This window comes from Oryctolagus cuniculus, chromosome 16 (assembly GCF_051225735.1).
Source record: "Oryctolagus cuniculus isolate XC-2025 breed Fujian yellow rabbit chromosome 16, ASM5122573v1, whole genome shotgun sequence".
Classification (NCBI taxonomy): domain Eukaryota; kingdom Metazoa; phylum Chordata; class Mammalia; order Lagomorpha; family Leporidae; genus Oryctolagus; species Oryctolagus cuniculus.
In genome coordinates, this window is record NC_142882.1 from 21,180,997 (window position 1) to 21,200,453 (window position 19,457).

General features: G+C 44.5%; 1 pseudogene; it reads left to right on the forward strand.

Moving 5' to 3' along the window:
• The first annotated feature begins 6,620 nt into the window (after nt 1-6,620).
• On the forward strand, nt 6,621-17,293 carry LOC149121580 (mRNA export factor pseudogene; annotated as a pseudogene).
• The last annotated feature ends 2,164 nt before the right edge of the window (nt 17,294-19,457 follow it).

Below are 19,457 nucleotides of genomic sequence, written 5' to 3' on the forward strand. Positions count from 1 at the left end.
CCGCCGGCGCTGCCTCAGGAGGGTTCCCGGGTCCAGCCCGGGAGTGGGTGGGGGGTTGGCGCGAACGCTCCGCCCCCAGGACGCGGCCTGGCCAATCGGCGCTGGAGGGGCGGGGCCAAGACTAGCACTGGCGCCGCCCAGGACTGAGGCTGGCGCTGAGTCCTCGCGGTCCCCGAACCCAGCCAGCGCGGGACAGGTGCTGCCCTGGGGGCGCTGGATGCCCAGGGGCGCCCTTAGCCGCTCGCCACTCCGTGGGGCACGGGAATGACTCTGCCCCCTGAGGGTAGGGGCCTCAGGTTTTCCTGCAGCTTCTGGATTTTCCTAGAGGGTGGAGGGTGTGCGGGGGGAATTCTAGGGTGTCCTGTTTAGGGGAGACCCTGGAGGGACCGAGCTGGGCTTGATGAGGATGCGGTTCTGCCCGCTGGGGAAACAGAGTTCCCTCGTAGAGCCTCATCTCCCACCAGGGCAGCCAGAGCCTCATCTTTGTAGTAAGAAAACCAAATCCCAGATTGCTTACTGGTTGGGAGATATTTCTCTCTCCCTCTCCCTCTCCCTCTCCCTCTCCCTCTCCCTCTCCCTCTCCCTCTCCGCCTCTCCGCCTCTCCGCCTCTCCGCCTCTCTGTAATTCATCCTTTTAATTAAAGACAAATCTTTTTGAAAAAGAGAGAGAGATTTGTGGTTGACCGGATCTAAGGAACCATCCCTGCCAGCCTAGGAATACAACTTGGGTGGGGCACCCCCTAGGGTGCCACCTTTTACCTTCCGTGTGAATCAGCCTGGCACTAGCCAAGGAACCTGCCACAGCCACTCGGGACAAAAGGATGCTCGCTTGGGTCCATGGCTTGGGATGTTCCTCGTTCAAGACTGGATGAGTTTCATCAATTCAGCTGTCGGCTGAGGCCAGAGGACAGGATGCATAAGGCACAGGCAGAGAGCGGGGCCCACGTTCAGCCAGGAAGCAGACAGCTGCTGGGCCCCACTCAGACCTCCAGAACCAACACGCTCATAAGAACAGCATTGCAAGGAGAGCTCCCCAGTGTCCTAAGGGTCTGCCACTTCTGGTAGTTGTTTTTTTTTTTTTTTTAATTTTTTTTATATTCTTCAAAATGCAGAGTGATGGAGAGAGAAAGAGAGAGAATCTTCTGTCTGTTGGGTGACTCTCCAAAGAGCCTCTCACCACCAGGATGGGGCACTGTGGAAGCCAAGTGCTTGGAACTCCAACTGAGTCTCCCACATAGGTGGCAGGGGCCTGAGCACTTGGGCCATCTTGCCACTATTTGCCAGGGGCATTAGCAGGGAGGTGCATGTGGGGTGGAGGAGTTCAGTCTTCAACCCCAAGGTGCACTTCCTAAACACCATAACTAAATGAAGTTCCCCCCACTCAGTACCTTAAGTCTATGACTTAGGGTTAGAAAAACTAGATGAGGGGCCATTGTTGCCTGCAAGTCCCAGCTGCTCCACTTCCAATCCAGCTCTCTGCTATGGCCTGGGAAAGCAGTGGAAGACAGCCCAAGTCCTTGGGCCCCTGCACCTGTGTGGGAGACCCAGAAGAAGCTCCTGGCTTCTGATCAGCTCAGCTATGGCCATTGTGGCCCCTGGGGAATGAAACAGCAAATGGAAGACCTCTTTCTCTACCTCTCTCTGTAACTCTGTCTTTCAAATAAATAAAATAAATCTTTAACAAAAAAATCTGCATGAGCTCAGGAGCCAAATCCCATTCACTCCACAGCAGCTGTGTCCTCTCATGTTGTGGATTCACCAACATTCCAATCAAAGCAGTGACTTGGGAAAATCGGTGAAAGGGCCATCCAGCAACCACGCTGCAGGCCTGATTAAAAGCAGGACCAGGGCACCCTCCTCAGGCTTCCCTACCCAGCATGGGGGGCTTCCTTCCTCCCACTTGGCCACCCCCGCTTACAAAGAGGTCTTGGCCCACAGCCCAGCATCAGGGCCCCATGCAGGGTGGCAGCTGGCCCTGGGGCTCCCCCTGCTGGCCTCTTTCTTTGACTGCAGTTTGGGACTCAGGAACCTTTTGAGGCAAGAGCCTAAGATAACCCAGGCCCATCAGGAGGAGTGGGCAAATCCTGGCCACCATGCTTGAGCCTCCCTCGCTGGCCAGGTCCAGTCTCCCTTAACAGGATGGGATTTAGATTGGGGCTGGTATTGTGGCACAGCAGGTGAAACCCCTGCTTGCAATGCCAGCATCCCATAGTGAGATGCAGACTTGAATCCCAGCTACACCACCAATGATCCAGCTCCCTATTAAGGTACTTGGGAAGGCAGCAGAAGATGGCTCAAGAACTTGGGCCCCTGTTACTCATGTGGCAGACCCAGTTGTCATTCCTCCTTCCCGGTTTCACCCTGGCTCAGCCATGACTGTTCTGGTCATTTGAGGAATGAACCAGTGAATGGAAAAATACCTTGGAACTGGCACTGTGGCATAGCAGGTAAAACTGCCATCTGCAGTTCCGGCATCACGTATGGACACCAGTTCCAGTCCCAGCTGCTCCACTTCTGATCCAGCTCTCTGCTATGGCCTGGGAAAGCAGTAGAGGATGGCCCAAGTCCTTGGGCCCCAGCACCTGAGTGGGAGATTGGAGGAAGCTCCTGGCTCCTGGCTTCAGAATGCCACAGTTCTGGCTGTTGTGGCCATTTGGGGAGTAAACTGGTGGATGGAAGACCTCTCTCTCTCTGTCTCTACGTCTCTATAATTGTGCCTATCAAATAAATTAATAAATCTTTAAAAGAAAGTCAGTTTGGCTAGGGGGAGGGAGCAAGTAGTGTGGCCCAGTGGGTTCAGTTGCTGTTTGCCAAACCAACATCTCATATAGGAATAACAATTCCTGTCCTTGCGGATCCTCTGGTGGTCCCATTACCTGTTAATGTGACTGGGAAGTCAACAAATGGTGACCTAAATACTTGGGTCCAGTCATCCATGTGGGTTACCTGGATGGAGCTCCAGGATCTTGACTTTGGTCACCATGAGCACAACTTTAGAGGTCATTTGGGGAGAAAACCAGCAGATGGGAGATCTGTCTATATCTCTATCTCTGTCATTCTGCCTTTCAAATAAGCAATTGAATTTTTTTTACATAAAATGACTTATTTCTTTGAAAGGCAGAGTAACAGAGAGATAGATCTTCCATCCACTGTTCCACTCCCCAAAAGGCTGAAACAGCCAGAGCTGGGCTGAAGCCAGGAGCCAGGAGCTCCATCCGGGTCTCCCATGCAGGTGCAGGGGCCCAAGCACTCGGGCCATCTTCCACTGCTTAGGATCGACACAGTTCTGGCTGTTGCAGGCAATTGAAGAGTGAACCAGAAGATGGAAGGTCTCTCTTTCTCTCTTTCTGGGTGTAACTCTGGCTTTCAAATGAATATATAAATCTTTTTTTTAAAAGTACAGAATAAAATTCTTTATTCTAGATCTTTGTCACTGCTATTGAGTACTTGTCTCTGAAATAAAACAGAAGAGCATTGTCAGTATGAAATTTGCTTCAAAACTATAAATTATTTCAGACAAAATAAACATGTTCACATTTATAAAGTTTCTACATTGTTCATAGAAACAAGACTCATAAAATTTACATTACATCCAATAACAATCAGTTGTAATGAAGATTTAGTTCTCTTCCTAAAGAAACAATCAGCTATCATTTAAGACATGCCAGTACAAGGCCAGTGTTGTGGTGGAGAAAGTAAAGACATTGCCTGCAGCTCCGGCATTCCATAAAGGTGCTGGCTCATGTCCTGGCTGTTTCATTTCTGATATTATTCCCTGGTAATGGACTGGAAAAAGCAGTGGAAGATGGCCCAAGTACTTGGGGCTATGTGGGAGACATGGATGAAGCTCCTGATTTCAGCCTGGCCCAGCCCCTACCATTGTAGCCATCTAGGGAGTGCACCAGCAGATTTAAGATCTCTCTCTCTCCATCTCTGTCTCTCCAATTCCCTGTGTAAATCTGACTTCCCATAAATAAATAAATCTTTAAAAAGAGAAATGTTGGGGCTGGAACCGTGGTGTAGCGGCTTAAGCTGCTGCCTGCAGTTGCCAGCATCCCATATGGGCACTGGTTCGAGACCCAGCTGCTCCACTTCCGATCCAGCTCTCTGCTATGGCCTGGGAAAGCAGTAGAAGATGGCCCAAGTCCTTGGGTCCCTGCACCCACATGCGAGATCTGGAAGAAGCTCCTGGCTCCTGGCTCTGGATCGGCACAGCTCCAGCCGTTGTGGCCAACTGGGGAGTGAACCAGCAGATGGAAAACCTCTCTCTCTCTCTGTGTAACTCTGACTTTCAAATAAATAAATCTTTTAAAAAAAGCACAATGTATAACCTCTACCTTGCCCTTGCGTGAGCTCTCTCTAACCCTGTTATAACAAATGATTTGCAGTTCCATGCTGGTTCACACCGCTATGCCTTCACCTAGGTGGTGGATCTTCTGTGAGGTCTTCAGGGATCACTTCTAGTCTATAGGCAGCTGCCCATCAATGGCATCATTCTGGCTGGCTGTTGGTATGTGAGGGTAACCAAACCTCGAGTCTCTCATCAGACAGGGTAACTCAGGCTTGTTTTCCTTGTGGTCTCAGGGTTCTGAAGAGTAGCTGGAGACAGCAAGCTCCAGCACCTAAGTGGTGTTTGACTCTCTGCTGGTTCAAATCCTGGCTGCTCCACTTCTGATACAGCTCCCTGCTAGTGTGCCTGGGAAAGTAGTGGAAGATAGCTCAATTGCCTGGGTCCTGACACCCACACAGGAGACCTGGAATGAGTTCTGAGCTCCTGGCTTTGGCCTAGTCCAGCTTTGGCCATTTTCTTAAAATAGGAAAGCCTGTGGCTATGCCCAAGCAAGCATAACAAATTGTGTGTGTTTATGATATTGATTGACTCCTGCTCATATATTATACCACACAGCTACATAATTGAGGCATTTACTAAATCGGACCCATGATGTCAAACATAAAAACAATTTTTATTTATGGTACATATAAATTTCAATTAATCAGCCTTAACAATGGAACTTCTGATGTGTTCAGCAATTTGAATGCAATAGGTCATGTCCAGGGCAGCCATGTTGTATCTTTGTACCTAACTTTAAAAAAAAGCAACATCTCCAATAACCATACATACATGTATACGCACACACACACACACGTGAATGGACAGCTACAGCTATGCCCCATTGGCAAACAAAAATGTGTATTTATTGGTTATGAATTTAGCACAGCAAGTGTGATTGCTTTCCTTCAACTATAACTTTTTGAACTCCTCTCATCCAAACAAAAGGAAAGAAAGTTCCAATAAATAACCACCCTCTCAGGTTCTGTGCTAAGTCAGTAGCATTGTGCAAACCATTCCAGTGGTTTTCAAGAGGGATAACAGTTGGTGTGATTTGGTACAGGGTTTAGTAAAGAGTCACAGTTTACTGATACAGGACATACCAGAGAAGGCCTTGCCTGTGGCCTCCGCCTACTGACTGAAGTCCAAGGGCAAGCCAAGATTATCTAGCTACTGGGGAAGAGGAGTCAGGCCCTGCTAGAACTTTCAGCTAAGCCATGAGCAGCACTTCTGCCTCTTTTTTCCCCTGCCACGTGGCAGAGCCAAGAAGTGTGGCATTCACTGTCACAGAGCAGGAAGAGACAAAGGCAAGTTCAAGTGAGAAGCATATGCTAGAGATTAGAAAGGAAAGCTGTATATATCCCAGCCGGGGAGGGGGGAACAATAGCCTATAGATTACAAAATCAGTGAAGGAATCCCTACCTGGCTCAGCTGCAATTTGATCCTTCACACTCAGGTCTGTGGTAGAAGATAAGTTGAAGCATTTCAAAAGTAGAAGACACCAAGCTTCTAAGATTTGGAGAAGACAAGTCCATGAAACCCAGCAGAGTCAGGTGGTAGCTGAGACACCAGTGCAGCATGGATGAATGTCTTCAAGGAGCTCCTGTAGGTCTCTGTACAGTGTAAATACCTCTACCATTTCAGGAGGGCTGGGCTGCCCAGTGACACGTGGCAAATAGAGATTTTGCATGAAAGTGCCTTTGTTCACTGTCTTCAGCTGTGGGTGCAAGAGCTGCCCTGTGAGTCCCAAGGACTGTTCTTCACCAACAATGTCTCTTCAGCATGCAATGAACTGGTTCATTCTGAAGTGGTCACAGCTGCATCTGATAACAAGAAGCTTGATAACATATAAAAATGATAACATTTTTATATGTTTTTTTTTTTTTGCTGCATGTGAAAACACATATTTTCTCTGTCACTCTGCCCTTCAAATAACCTTTAAAAAATCATGGGCTTCCTCTTAGTTTTTTCCTCCCTGATTTTTGGAAGGAGATGCACACAGCACCTTGTAGAATCTTGAAATCTTCCTGTTCCTATCTGCACCCAAGTAGTTCATGGACTCAGCCACAGACTCTTTCATATTCAGCTGGCGACAGATGAAGGACTAGTCATTTGTAATTTTCAGCTTTCTGGACCAAACAGCTACTTTCAGCAGGTTTTTTTTTTTTTTTTGCAGTTTTAATGGTTTATTTAAACACAAATGAAATGTGCACAGGAGCTATCCATTTTCTTCACTGTTCAGCCTGGCATTGGGATTGGTGACTGATGGCCAGCTGGGCTGCTTTCCATGATGGCTTGGTGGTTCATGGAGGAAACACTGAGCAATCTCACACGGTAAGATCTGTTGTGTATCAGCAACACCTCCAGCTCCTTATTAGTCTGATGGTGAAGGATGAGCTTGTTGGTCCTCTTTTTGTCAATCTTAGGCTTCACAAGGGGTCTGAGGGCAGCCATGATACTCTCATGAGGAGTAGTATACTGTCCAGGTATAAAGAGGAATATGTGGCTCCCCTCTATAAAGTACTGGGTCAAACTGCAAGCAATATTATCTTAGAGTATCATTGAGTTCCATGATTTCAGCTTGGTTATCACAATGATATCAACAGTTGAAGCACTGATGGTCATTACCATGTTCTGGTCAAGATACCAGTCACACCACTGCAAAACTGCCAGCTGAGGTGTAGACACCAATGTGCCTAATCTGGCATGACACAATGTCTCTGCCTATCTTGCCCAAAGGAGTCACCAACTCATTGTGGTGACACAAAATAGTCGACATAGTCTCTTATAAATAAGACATATGCATCTGGCAATCTGCCACCAATTCTAAGCACCAATGTGCTTAATTTAGCATGACACAATGTCTCTGCCTATCTTGCCCAAAGGAATCTCCAACTCATGGTGACACAAAAGTAGTCTTTTCTTTTAGGGAAATGGATTTGCTCCTCCCTTAGAATGTTTTCTGGCAAGCCTCTGCCTGATGAATTTCCTCTGTGAGGAACCCAAGTTGTACCTGACGACCATAGCCCTTTTGAGATATACCACTTACAGGTCAACAACCATAGGTCCATTGGGATTCCCACCACTTCTGGTGTTATTGTTGTCCTACGTAGAAGAGGCACAGCAGGTTTTTTTTTTTTTTTTTGGCAGGCAGAGTGGACAGTGAGAGAGAGACAGAGAGAAAGATCTTCCTTTTTCCACTGGTTCACCCCCTAATGGCTGCTGTGGCCAGCGCACTGTGCTGATCCGAAGCCAGGAGCCAGGTGCTTCTCCTGATCTCTCATGCGGGTACAGGGCCCAAGGACTTGGGCCGTCCTCCACTGCACTCCCAGGCCACAGCAGAGAGCTGGACTGGAAGAGGAGTGACCGGGACAGAATCTGGTGCCCCGACCGGGACTAGAACCCCGTGTGCCAGCGCCACAGGTGGAGGATTAGCTTAGTGAGCCACGGCGCCGGCCGAGGCACAGCAGTTTTGACAGCTATTTTAGTGTTGTCAGTAAGAGATTATGGTAATTTTTTGTGCATAATTTATAAATTATGTTCCTTTTTCAAAGTATGTGTCTTTAACAGAAGAATGTGGGAATTTTTTGGTTCAGAAACCACAAGGCTTAAATAATTTGTCAGTCTGTTTCTTAGTCAGAATGTAATGCCCATGTGACAATATCACTGGATTATACTAGGTCTAGTCTCAAATCATCTCCCTTAGCTGGATAATTTAATTTTTGAAAAGTTATTATAGAATTCTTTAGTTGCTCAAAAGCAGTCTGTTGCTCCTTAGTCCATGCATTATTATATCATCTGTAGAAGAAATGATGGTTGATCTATATTTTAAATCATCCCTGAAAACCTAAGAATATTAAATGAGCCACAACATGAGTTTTTAAATTTAAATAACTCTGAGGAAGTCTGTTAAAATGGAATTGCACACATTCCCACATACATGTAGTATATCCTTTATTCAAAGCCATGGCAAAGAATATATAACTGACATATCAACAATTGTGAAAAATTCACTATTACTACTAGTAATTTTATTTATAATGTCCTCCACCTCTGGCAAGGCTCCAGGCAGTTTTGGGCTGACTTGATTTAAACTTCTATGGCCTGCAGTCAATCTATATTGTCCATTTCACTTGATAATTGGCCTTACTGGATGATTATATAGGTGACTCCTCCTTTTTCAATTATGCTGTATTTTTGTAACTCAAATATTTTTAAGTTATTTTCTGTGTCCTCCCTTCAAGGGACATTGTTGAGTAAATGTAACCTTTAATGTCTGTGGCAATTTTGTAGGAGTTATTTTGATTGATGCTAGTCTTTCATTTACTTCCTTTAACATTTATAGTGGAATGAACTCCTTGAACAATTTTGGAATTATGTCCATCCTCAGAATATTTTCTACTGGCTCAGAGGTAAACACTTTACATCGTATTAGATCACTATTATCATTTAAAATTTATATGTTAGTTTCATATGCTAGTGTTATTATTCCTCCTAGACCTGTTACATTTATTTTATTTATATTATCATTGTATGTCTTATTATCTATTTCCTAAGTAAGCTGATTTGAGACCTGTTATTAAAAATTCTAATATTTGATGTGCATTTTCCACATAGAATCTTATGTATGGCCTGACATCTGATATATATATTTTTGACAGAGTTAGACAGTGAGAGAGAGAGAGAGATGGAGAGAAAGGTCTTTCTTCCATTGGTTCACCCCCCAAACGGCTGCTATGGACGGCACTGCGCCGATCCAAAGCCAGGAGCCAGGTGCTTCCTCCTGGTCTCCCATGCAGGTGCAGGGCCCAAGCACTTGGGCCATCCTCCACTGCCTTCCCGGGCCACAACAGAGAGCTGGACTGGAAGAGGAGCAACTGGGACAGAATCCAGCACCCCAACTGGGACTAGAACCTGTGGTGCTGGTGCCACAGGTGGAGGATTAGCCTAGTGAGCCGCAGCGCCAGCCAACATCTAATATTTTATACACAAGAGTTCTCTCAGTTTTCCTGTGTGTAGTATTTAACACCTGTTTCTCCCAGAGGTCTCTTGAACTTCTCTTTTGCTTTTAAGAAAAAATTTTGAGTTCACTTTCTAACATTGTGCTGGTTTCGGAGAACGTCTTCCCAGTGTTTGCTTACATGAGCTCACATGAAATTTCCAAAACTCATAGTAACCCTACTCCACCACTCTCGCTTTCCTTTATGCAACCTTGACCACCAATATCTTACTTCTGAGTTCTGTCTGAATGCTTGATCTTTTGTACATCCTGCAGCTTGCCAATCTCTGAGTTGCACAGTGTAACACCTTTCTATCACCTCAGAATGCTTTTCCTTCATACCGTACAGGTGATAGGTGCTTCATTGGTAACATTCACCTGTATCATTCATTTCCTATAAAAGATTTGAGAAAGAGTCAGAAATTTCTCCATCTTGAAAACTCTCCCAAACCTGTTTGCCTATTGTCAACATGCATGTATGGAACACACCCATACCTGCCCCCCCCCGACATACATGTACAATGTAGATTTTTTTCAATCTGTCACAACGTAAAAGCCATGTTCTATGTCATTATGAAGCCAGAAGCACAGATAATAAAAGAAAAATAGGCAAACATGATTACATCAAACTAAGGAGCTTTTGAGCAGCAAAGGAAACAGCAAAGAGGCAACTGACAGAATGGGAGAAAATATCTGCAAACTAGTCAGCGTATAAAGGATTAGTACATAGGAATATTAAGGAGCCCATGAAACTCAGTATACACAAAACAAGCAATCCAGTGAAGAAATGGGTAAAGGACATAAATAGACATTTTTCAAAGGATTAATTACAAAGCGCCAATAGATGAGGCCAGCATTGTAGTGTAGCAGGTTAAGCCTCTGTCTGTGATGCTAGTATCCCATATGCATGCTGGTTGGAGACCCAGCTGCTTTGCTTCTGATCCAGCTCCCTTCTAATGCACCAGGGAAAGCAGCAGATCACCCAAGTCCTTGGTCCCCAGTACCCATGTGTGAGACCCAGAAGAAGCTCTAAGCTTCTTAGCTCAAGCCAAGAAGTTTATGAACAGCAAAGGAAACACTGGACAAAGAGAAAAGGAATCAGACTGAATGGTAGAAAATATTTGCAAACTATTTTGATAAACAATTAAGACATAAAACATATAAGGAGCTCAAGAAACTGAACCACAACAAAACAAACAACCCAGTGAATAAATGGGCAACAGAGATGAACAGGCATTCTTCAAAGGATGAAACACAAATGGCCAACAGACACATGGACAAATGCTCAGGGTCCCTAACCATCATGGAAATGCAAATAAAAACCACAATGAACTTCATGTCACCTAAGTTAGAATGGCTATCATCCAAAAATTAAAAATAAAAAGAAAGAGAAATGCTTGTGAATATGTGGGAGAAAAGGTACCTAGCCCACTGTTGGTGGGAATGTAAACTAGTACAGCCACTGTGGAAGACAGTATGGAGATTCTTCAAAAATCTGAAAATAGATCTACCATATGACCCAGCCATTGCACTCATGGGAATTTACCCACAGGAAATGAAATCAGCATATGAAAGGTTGATCTGTACCCCCCAATTTAATGTATATGAGTGAAACTGACATCTTTATATTTGATATTTTTATGGCCCTTGTCTACTATTGCACAATAGTGATCTTTGTATATTTCCTTGTTGAATTCTTAATTTAGTGTAGGATTAAACCTGTAAGTATGAAGTGAATTGAATGTATGGGGTTCAGTGTTGTGTGGCTACCAGCATCCCATATGGGTGCTGGTTTATGTTCTGTGCACAACTTCTAAAGGCCTGGGAAAACCAGCAGAGATTGGCTCAGGTGTTTGGATTACAGTATCCCATGTGCGAGGCCTGGATGAAGCTCCTGGCTCCTGCATTTGGCCTGGCTCAGCCTGGCTATTGTGGCCATCTGGGAAGTGACCCATTAGATGGAAGATCTCTCTCTCTCTCTTCCTAACTCTTGCTTTCAAAAAATAAACAATATTAAAAGGAAAAAACACAGGAGGAATGAGGGAGGGAAAGGAGGAGGCAGCAAAGATGGGAAGAATCATTGCAGGCTTAAAATTAAATATATGAAATACATGAAATCTGTTCTCTTTATGTAAATACATATGTTTAAAAAGAGGTTATTTTAATGCTAGCACCAGTACACTGCTATGAAGGGGTGGACCAGCCCTGGGTTAATAAACCCCTAAACATCAACCATTGTGTGTCCTTTCTCACTATGTACTCCACTCAGTTCTTTCCTCACACAGCTGTGAAGAACAAGTCTAGTTCAGGACGTCCTTACATCAGGGAGGAATGCACTTGAAACTTGCACTGTATGAAGCAACTCTAATTCTATCCATTGAGTACAACTCCACAGCATGCCTCCTAGGAACCTGATTGAGGATGGCTTCCCAGTATTTGCTTACAGGAGCTCATATGAAATCTTTCAAAACATATTCTACACCCCACTGCACCCTCATTCTTCTCTATATTAAGCTTCTACCCTGACATTTCACCTCTCAGTTTTGTCTTTGGGGACTATAAGGTAGCCTCCCGTGTGACATTAAGCCTGGCTTCATGTTAGCCTCTATGTTGTAGAGTGGCCCACCTTGGATCCCACCACAGAATACTTTTCCATCATACAACACTGGTGGGACTACTTTATTGCTGATACTCACAAGCATCAGTAATGGGCTATAAATGATTTGCAAAAGAGTCAGAAGTTACCTTATCTTCAAGTCAGGTTCCCATATCCCAAGTCCCCTTTGCCTGCTGTCAACACAAGTGCACATACACGCACATACACACACACAAACAAACACACACAAATCTAGACTGTTTCCCTTCTGTCACAACATTAATACCCAGTTTATAATGATCTTATTATGCAACAACAAAGAGAGCATAATCTTTTCCTGTTCCTATTCTCTGTAACTTGGCATTTTTCACATCCATTCATCTACTCTAAATTACCCCCTGAAATCTTCAGTTTCCTTTCTGTTTCTGGGTAGTGGATCCCTCCACATCTGTCATATAGACCATTAATTACTGGTATTTGAATGTGCCCACACTCAAAAAATGCCATTGATATATTTCAATATTGATATATTTCATCTGTGCAAACATTCCAAACAATTTTTCCAATGATTTTGAAACAATCCACATAGAACACTCCTTTGGCTCTCGACCACTCAGTGTGATTTTCACACCATTCAATGACTCTCCATTTTTGTTTTCTTTGTGTTTCTGGGACATTCCATTTTCTTTGTATTTTGGTGACCTTAGCCGATCCACATACTGTGTGTAAAACAGGTCATTGTAAAGGAAACAGCACTGGGACTGCTAGGTAGCGAGGAACCAAACCAGCTTTTAGTAAGCCCTTAAACACTGACTCTAAGCCTGTGGTTCTTCCTCATTATGTACTTGTTAATGCTTTTCCTCACTTGGTTGCAATGGACATGTTTGATTCCATGTGCTTTCCATTTGGGAGAAGCACTGTTGAACACGTTATTTGTCTGGAACAACTCCTTCAGAATTCCTTTCTTTGTGGCCAGCCCTGTGGTGTGACATCTTTTTGCCTTTCTTCCTGAGAACACCCACTCAATGTTTTGATGCTCACATGGAGTTTTCAGAGGTCCATCTTCCTTTCAAGCTCATCTTCTTCTGATGCAGTCCCCTAACCCCTGTAACGTACCTTGGACACTCGTATGGAGTTCCAGGCTTCTGGCTTCAGCCTGGCTTGGCCCTAGTTGTTGTACTTTGGGGGAGTAAACTGGCAGCTGGAACTCTCTATCTCATTCTCTACCTCATTGTCAGTTGGTGTTTGAAGTAAATGTAAGCAAATAGGCATTTAAAAAAACCATTCTGTCCTCTGCCATCCCTAGTGGCATATATTTTGTGCACTGTTTTACTGAAAATGCCTCCTGTCATGACCTTATTTTGTAGCTGATGCATTGCAGGATTGAACTCACCTCACTCAGCTCTTCTCTGTCCAACAAGGGAACTAGATTAATCTGGATACTGCTAGCAAGGGGTTGGCCATCCTGTACATGGCAGACTCACCCTGATTATTGTATTTCATCTAGGTAAATTGTCTATTAAAACATTTTAGAAGGAGTCAATAGCCTCCTTGACACTATTGGAAACACAGCATCTTTCTCTCCCTCTCACACACACACAGTGTTTCACATGTGATGAATAATTCAGCGTAATGTGGCCAATGTAGTTACATAAAATAAACCTTTCATAATCTAACATATGCTGTTGCAGTTTAGCTATATTTTGATTTTTTAATTGGGGGTAGAACACAACTTGAAATTCTACATTGCGGTCATTTTGAGGACTGTTTAAAGTAGATTCGTATTGTATGCAGTCTCCAGAAGTTTTTAATCAAGCTTTAACCTCATCTTCATTTCTCTTCCCCTCTACTCCCTGGCAATCAGCATTTTATTTTCTATTTCTGTGATACGGACCCCTACACATACCTTAAATAGGAGAAAGGAATGAACAAAGGCCTTGCACGGGAGTGCAACCAGCCCTGGTCTTTGTAAGCAGTTAAACACTGACTCTAAAGCCTGCACTCTTCCCCACTGCATACTTCACAAATGTTTAGGCACACTGATAAGGAACACAGGCATCCCAAATGGTGTCTTACACACAGCATAGAATGCCGTCCCCACCCTCTTATGGACTGCATTCATCCTTTCATTCAGGGACAGTGTGTTTCAGGCTGTGTTAACATCAGGAACAGACAGTGTGGAGCAAGCTAGTTGTTTGGACATTTCTGCAATTTCCTATTTAATCATTCCTTCTGTTAGCTAGAAGGTTCTTACTATTTTTCTTTCTGTTTGAGGATACCTACCCAACATTTACATGAGCACACACATATCACTTTTCAAAAACCATTCTCTGCTCTGTAGCTTAAAGTCCTGGTTTGTGCCGTACCATGTTTGAACATAAAACTCATATGTTTAGGATTCCTCTTCCACCCATTCCAACACTGGCTCACCTGCCCAAGTGTATCTGGATCCACTTTGCATTCAACTCCCTGCTGTCATTGGCAGACCCAGGAAGAGAGGACTTCATGACCAGACTTCATCTGGGCCAATCACTTCTTAAAAGAAGATGTTGGAAGAAGCCAGAATCTTCTCCTACATTAAAGTAGATGGCCACAGTCAAAACCCTCTTTGTCTCAAGCACAAAAATGAATGTTTCACACATTTGAGAAAGCTATCTGAACCAAGGTGTCCTGAATCACCAGTGAGAAAAAAATCACCCTTTGCTAACCTAACCAACTTGGTAATTTTACAGTTTGTTGGCTTGTAACTGTGGTAACATACACATAAATGTTGACTTGTAACCATGGAAACATACACATCAATTTTAGTAAGAGTATAGTTCAGGAGGGCTAAGTTTACTTCTTTGAATTTAACTCCACTACATGCATTGCTTGATATACTTTATTTTAAAGCAATAGACACAGTCCTGGAATAGAAAGAACCCCCCCTCCACCAGTCCTGGGTTTAGGAAGCATCTACACACTGACCCTGAGGCCTGGTTTCTACCCATTGTGTATCCTTCATTCCTCATCCACTCACTCATTAGGTACAAGGATTTCAGGACCGTTCATGCTGGGGACAGTGTGGCCTTGGACATCACAGCTGTGTGGCCCTTTCAGTTTCCTGAGTTCCTTGCTTTAGCTTTAGCTCACATTCCAGGGTCTGAAAGGCTCATCCCCCTAATCTGATAACATCTGCCCAAGGTTTTTATGAGCTCACATGTAATCTTTCAAAATCCATTCCAGATTCTATAACTGCCAATCTGTCTTTGTCCCACCTCTACCCCATGTCATGCCTCTGAGTGTCCCATTCCATCCCCTGTCCCATTCCAGCTCTGAACACACCTGATCCAGCACCTCAGATTTGACTCTGCCATTGGGCCACTTCTGGATATCACCAGGACAGGGCTTGGGATTGTGTGGCAGAAGCAGGAAGCAGTTACCTGCTGACTGGACCTCAAGTAGGCCAGTCTACTGAAAAAGATTTTGGAGGAAGTCAAACATCTCACACTTTAAAACAGATGCCCAGAATATAAACCGTCTGCTTGTCTCACACACAAAATATATATGACTATGTGTTATTTGTTTATATTCCTGCATGGCCTGGCCATTGGTTGCTGCTCAGCTCTGTCATGTGGAGAATCATTTTATAAACAAGTGAATGGAGGTCATAAGGCTGCTGGGGCCCACTCGAGGACATGGAGAGCCATCATGTGAACACCACCATTGCAACCCAGTATACTACTAATTACTCACAAACGATGACATCCCAAGAGAGATGCCAGATGGCCTTCCTTTCCTCAATAGTGGATACAACAGATTATACTGGTACAAATTATTCCTGGGGAGACTCTTGCTATCAACACTAAAGATGGGAACATTCAGAATATTCAACGGGCTGCCTATGTGCTTCTGATATCATGGTACTCTGCCACCTATATATCTTCCTCCTGGATACATGTCTCAGACTGTGGAAGACAATTGGATTTGTAAAATTCACATTGTGCCTCAGACAATGTCATGTGTCCACACTGTTTTGATGTAAGTACCAAAGTTCATACTATCTCTCTCCTATGTATCCACAGGCCCTGAACTGATGCATTCCTCAAATCAAGGAGAATTTCCCCTGCCTTATGTACCACAGCCTACACCACAGCAGCTGAGGCCATTACCACCAGCAACATTTATGTACCAACATAATAATGGTAGGATATGAATTTCCTAAATAGCACATACTTTTAGTTTTATTTAATTATTAAAATACCAAAGGAGGAAAACAGTAACATTTCAAGGAATTTGGGGATTTCATGCAGCCATGTCAGCACTGATGATAATCCTTGGGTCTAAGGTTTCTGTATTGTGCAAAATACATTTTTCTATATATCAGTGTATTGTATTTTGATATTGCAATGACAAAATTCAGGACCTCAATAGCAACCAAGTGCTACAGATTGCACAGAATGATATTCCTGTTAGAAGCAAACATTTGATCAAAGCCCCAGACTACAGTTATGTGATGTGTGATGAACAGTTGCTTGGATGAGACTCTCAAGTTTTGGAATGCCTGTTCATCAAATCCTATGATGATGTTGCAACACCCTGAAGAGTTTTACTGTACTGATGTGATACAGTATGACCATGGTTGCAGCTGTGGAGACAGGATGACTATCAGTAAGAGAATCAACCTTCTGAATTCAGGGGAATTGAAATCTCCACTGAAACATCAGCATTGACGTGTGGCTATTTTTATAAACAAACAGAACAAGCCAACTGGTTTTGCCCTGGGAAGTATTGCATGCAGAGTTGCTATTCATTATATCAATCTTGCAAATCCAGCCAAAGATAACTGCATCTCTAAGTGTCATCTATACAATGGAATCAACACTTCAGTGCTTCAAGTTCTCTATGGAGTAAATGGAATTTCAATCCATCTTGGCGTTAGCACCCTTGCAACTGTGGGACCTGTTTTGTCAATTCTGGGACAGAGATGTCAAAAGAAAACTAAAGCTTCAGGACAGCTCAATCACAGGGCAACTTGCGGACTCAATCACAATGGAAACAGCCCTGCCTATCCTTGCAGCTATGACTGGTCCAAGGGACAGGCGTTTTTTTAAATCCCTCAAGGAAAGACTGCATTTTCCTGCATAAGGGAGCAGAAGAGCTACAGCTTAGAGGTCAGAGGCATCAGGATTGTCCAGACTTGTTCTCACCTGTCTGCACACATTTGAGTCCCATGTTTGGAAGGCTGTCATCCATGGAAATAGAGTCAGCCCCTGGAGATAACAATGTCATTGTTCACCAGCCAATCAGTGACACCTTCTCTCCATTACACACATGCTACAGGGATTTTCTGAAATGCCAACGAGATGGAAGTTACTATAAAAGTTAGATTCCTGTGGGCAATGCCAGAGACTGTGCCATGCTTATTCAACAATGTGTATATTCAAGATTATTGGAAAGCAGTCTATGGACCATGTACTTTGTTATAAAATATTTGGGGATTAAAAGGAACAACAAAGTTTGAGCACAACCAGATCAAGTCAACTACAACTACCACCCTCCAACTCCAAACACCCCCCTCCCCGCAAACCAACAACAAACAAAAACCACACGGGTCCCCAACTGCCTACAGTGGAATCCTCTTGCCCTGTAGGTGAGTTCTCTGGGCTCCCCATTTCTTTCACTCACTTTAACTCAGGGCAGATCAAAGAACTTACCCTCCTGGAGAACAGAGGGGATGAATCCCCCTCATTCATCACTCCACTATGGTCCTGCAGTTTGCTCTGCTCCAGCCATGTTGTAAGTTAAAGGCTGATGCAAGCACATTGATCAGGTGGGAGAGGATCTACCTGCCTGTTCAGAGAAAAGGAAATTGTTAAAGGTGCTCTAGTCTATTAAGAGGAACCAAGTGGGGATGAAGGCAAAATACTTCAGTCACATAACCAGGATTTGCTCATGGTAAAGGATCCTGCAATGAACCAAGTAGTATTTCAGGCTGAGGGGTGATGTGCCATTGTGCCACATCCCCTATACCCACCACCGAGTTTCTGGGAGTCCAGTCTTCACAACTGTGAGCTTCACCAGATCTGTCACAGTGGGAAGGAAACTTCCTTCCGGGATTATATTTGTGAACCAGTAGGTACGGATGGGGTGACTGGATCACAAGTGGGCGGGGGTGTGTTGGGGTATAGAGGACTAGTAAGTAGGGTTGTTAGGAGTTGGGGATAACATAGAGGCTGAATAGGAACAAGTAGGATAACACAGGATGATGAGCAGGTTAGGTATGATAGGAATAGAGTCATGAAGAGCTGGGCATGGAGTGAATAAGGTCAGGACAGAGAAAGGGTGTCATTTGTCAGGGAAGGAAAAAGGTGACAAAGTGAGGAGAGCTGGGAGGAGGGTAGATTAGAGGATTATAATTTGATGGGCCTGAGGCAGGGCAAGAGTGAGGTGAGAGGTCATATGAAGGTAAGGACAGTGTAGAAGATCAGGCTGGTGTGGGAGACAAATGGGCAGACAGGATGTAGGCACAGAAGGTTGAGGTTGCTATCAAGGAATGAGAGGAAGGAGGTGGAGTGTTGAAGTTGATTTCTTCTGAGAGGATTTATTCTGAGAGGAGGAGCATGGTGGGAGCAAGAGGCACGGAGTCATCACACAGACCCCAGGAGTCGGGTGAAAGCAGGCCTGAGGCGAGCAGCCCACAGACTAGTTTATTTCAGTTGCTACAGTTGCATATATAGCCAAGGAAGCCAATCTGGTCAAGGGGTGGTCTATGCCCTAACCAATCACAGGCTGTTGCCAGGCAGTTTCCAAAGCCATCCAATCACAGCCTGTTGCCAGTCAGGCTCTTGTTGCCAGGCAGTTTCTGAAACCATCCAATCATGGCCTGCCATCAGTCAGGTTCTGTTTTCATGTGGTTTCCTCTGTTGTCATGTGATTTCCGAAGCCATCCAATCACGGCCTGTTGCCTGGCAGTTTCTGTTGTCAGTGGCCATCTTGGCATGACCTTTTCACCTCAGTGGCCATCTTATCATGACCTTTTCACCTCATTCCACCACATTTCCTCCTTTTCATTTATTTTTGAGCAATGGGAGGCATGATTCTTGGCCATACTATTGTTGACCCCGTTTCCATGTGGTCTCTGTATGCAGCTGTGCCTGTCTTAGGTTGTCCCCCAGGGGATCTTACCTGTCATTGACTAACCAGCACTCAAAACAGGAGGCCATAGGAGTGCTTGCTCAGATAGGGGTGGGAATGAGGAACAATGCTAATTAGGAATGGAATGACCGCACACAGGCTATGGGCCATTTGAGTGGCTGACCAGAGCTAGTGGAGCATAAAACAGTAACAGATGTGGCTACGGGCAGTTTCTCAGGATAGGATGATAGGGCAGGTGCATCTGCTAACAAGGTAGACTTTCAGTCTTGTTCAGCTGATTCTGGTTGGCTGTCAGTTGCAGGCTTGATGTTTCTGGCTGGTACCCAAATGGGCTGTTCCGCATTCTCTGGAAAGACACAAGCATATCCTTGACCCTTGGTTAGCAGAGGGTGTGG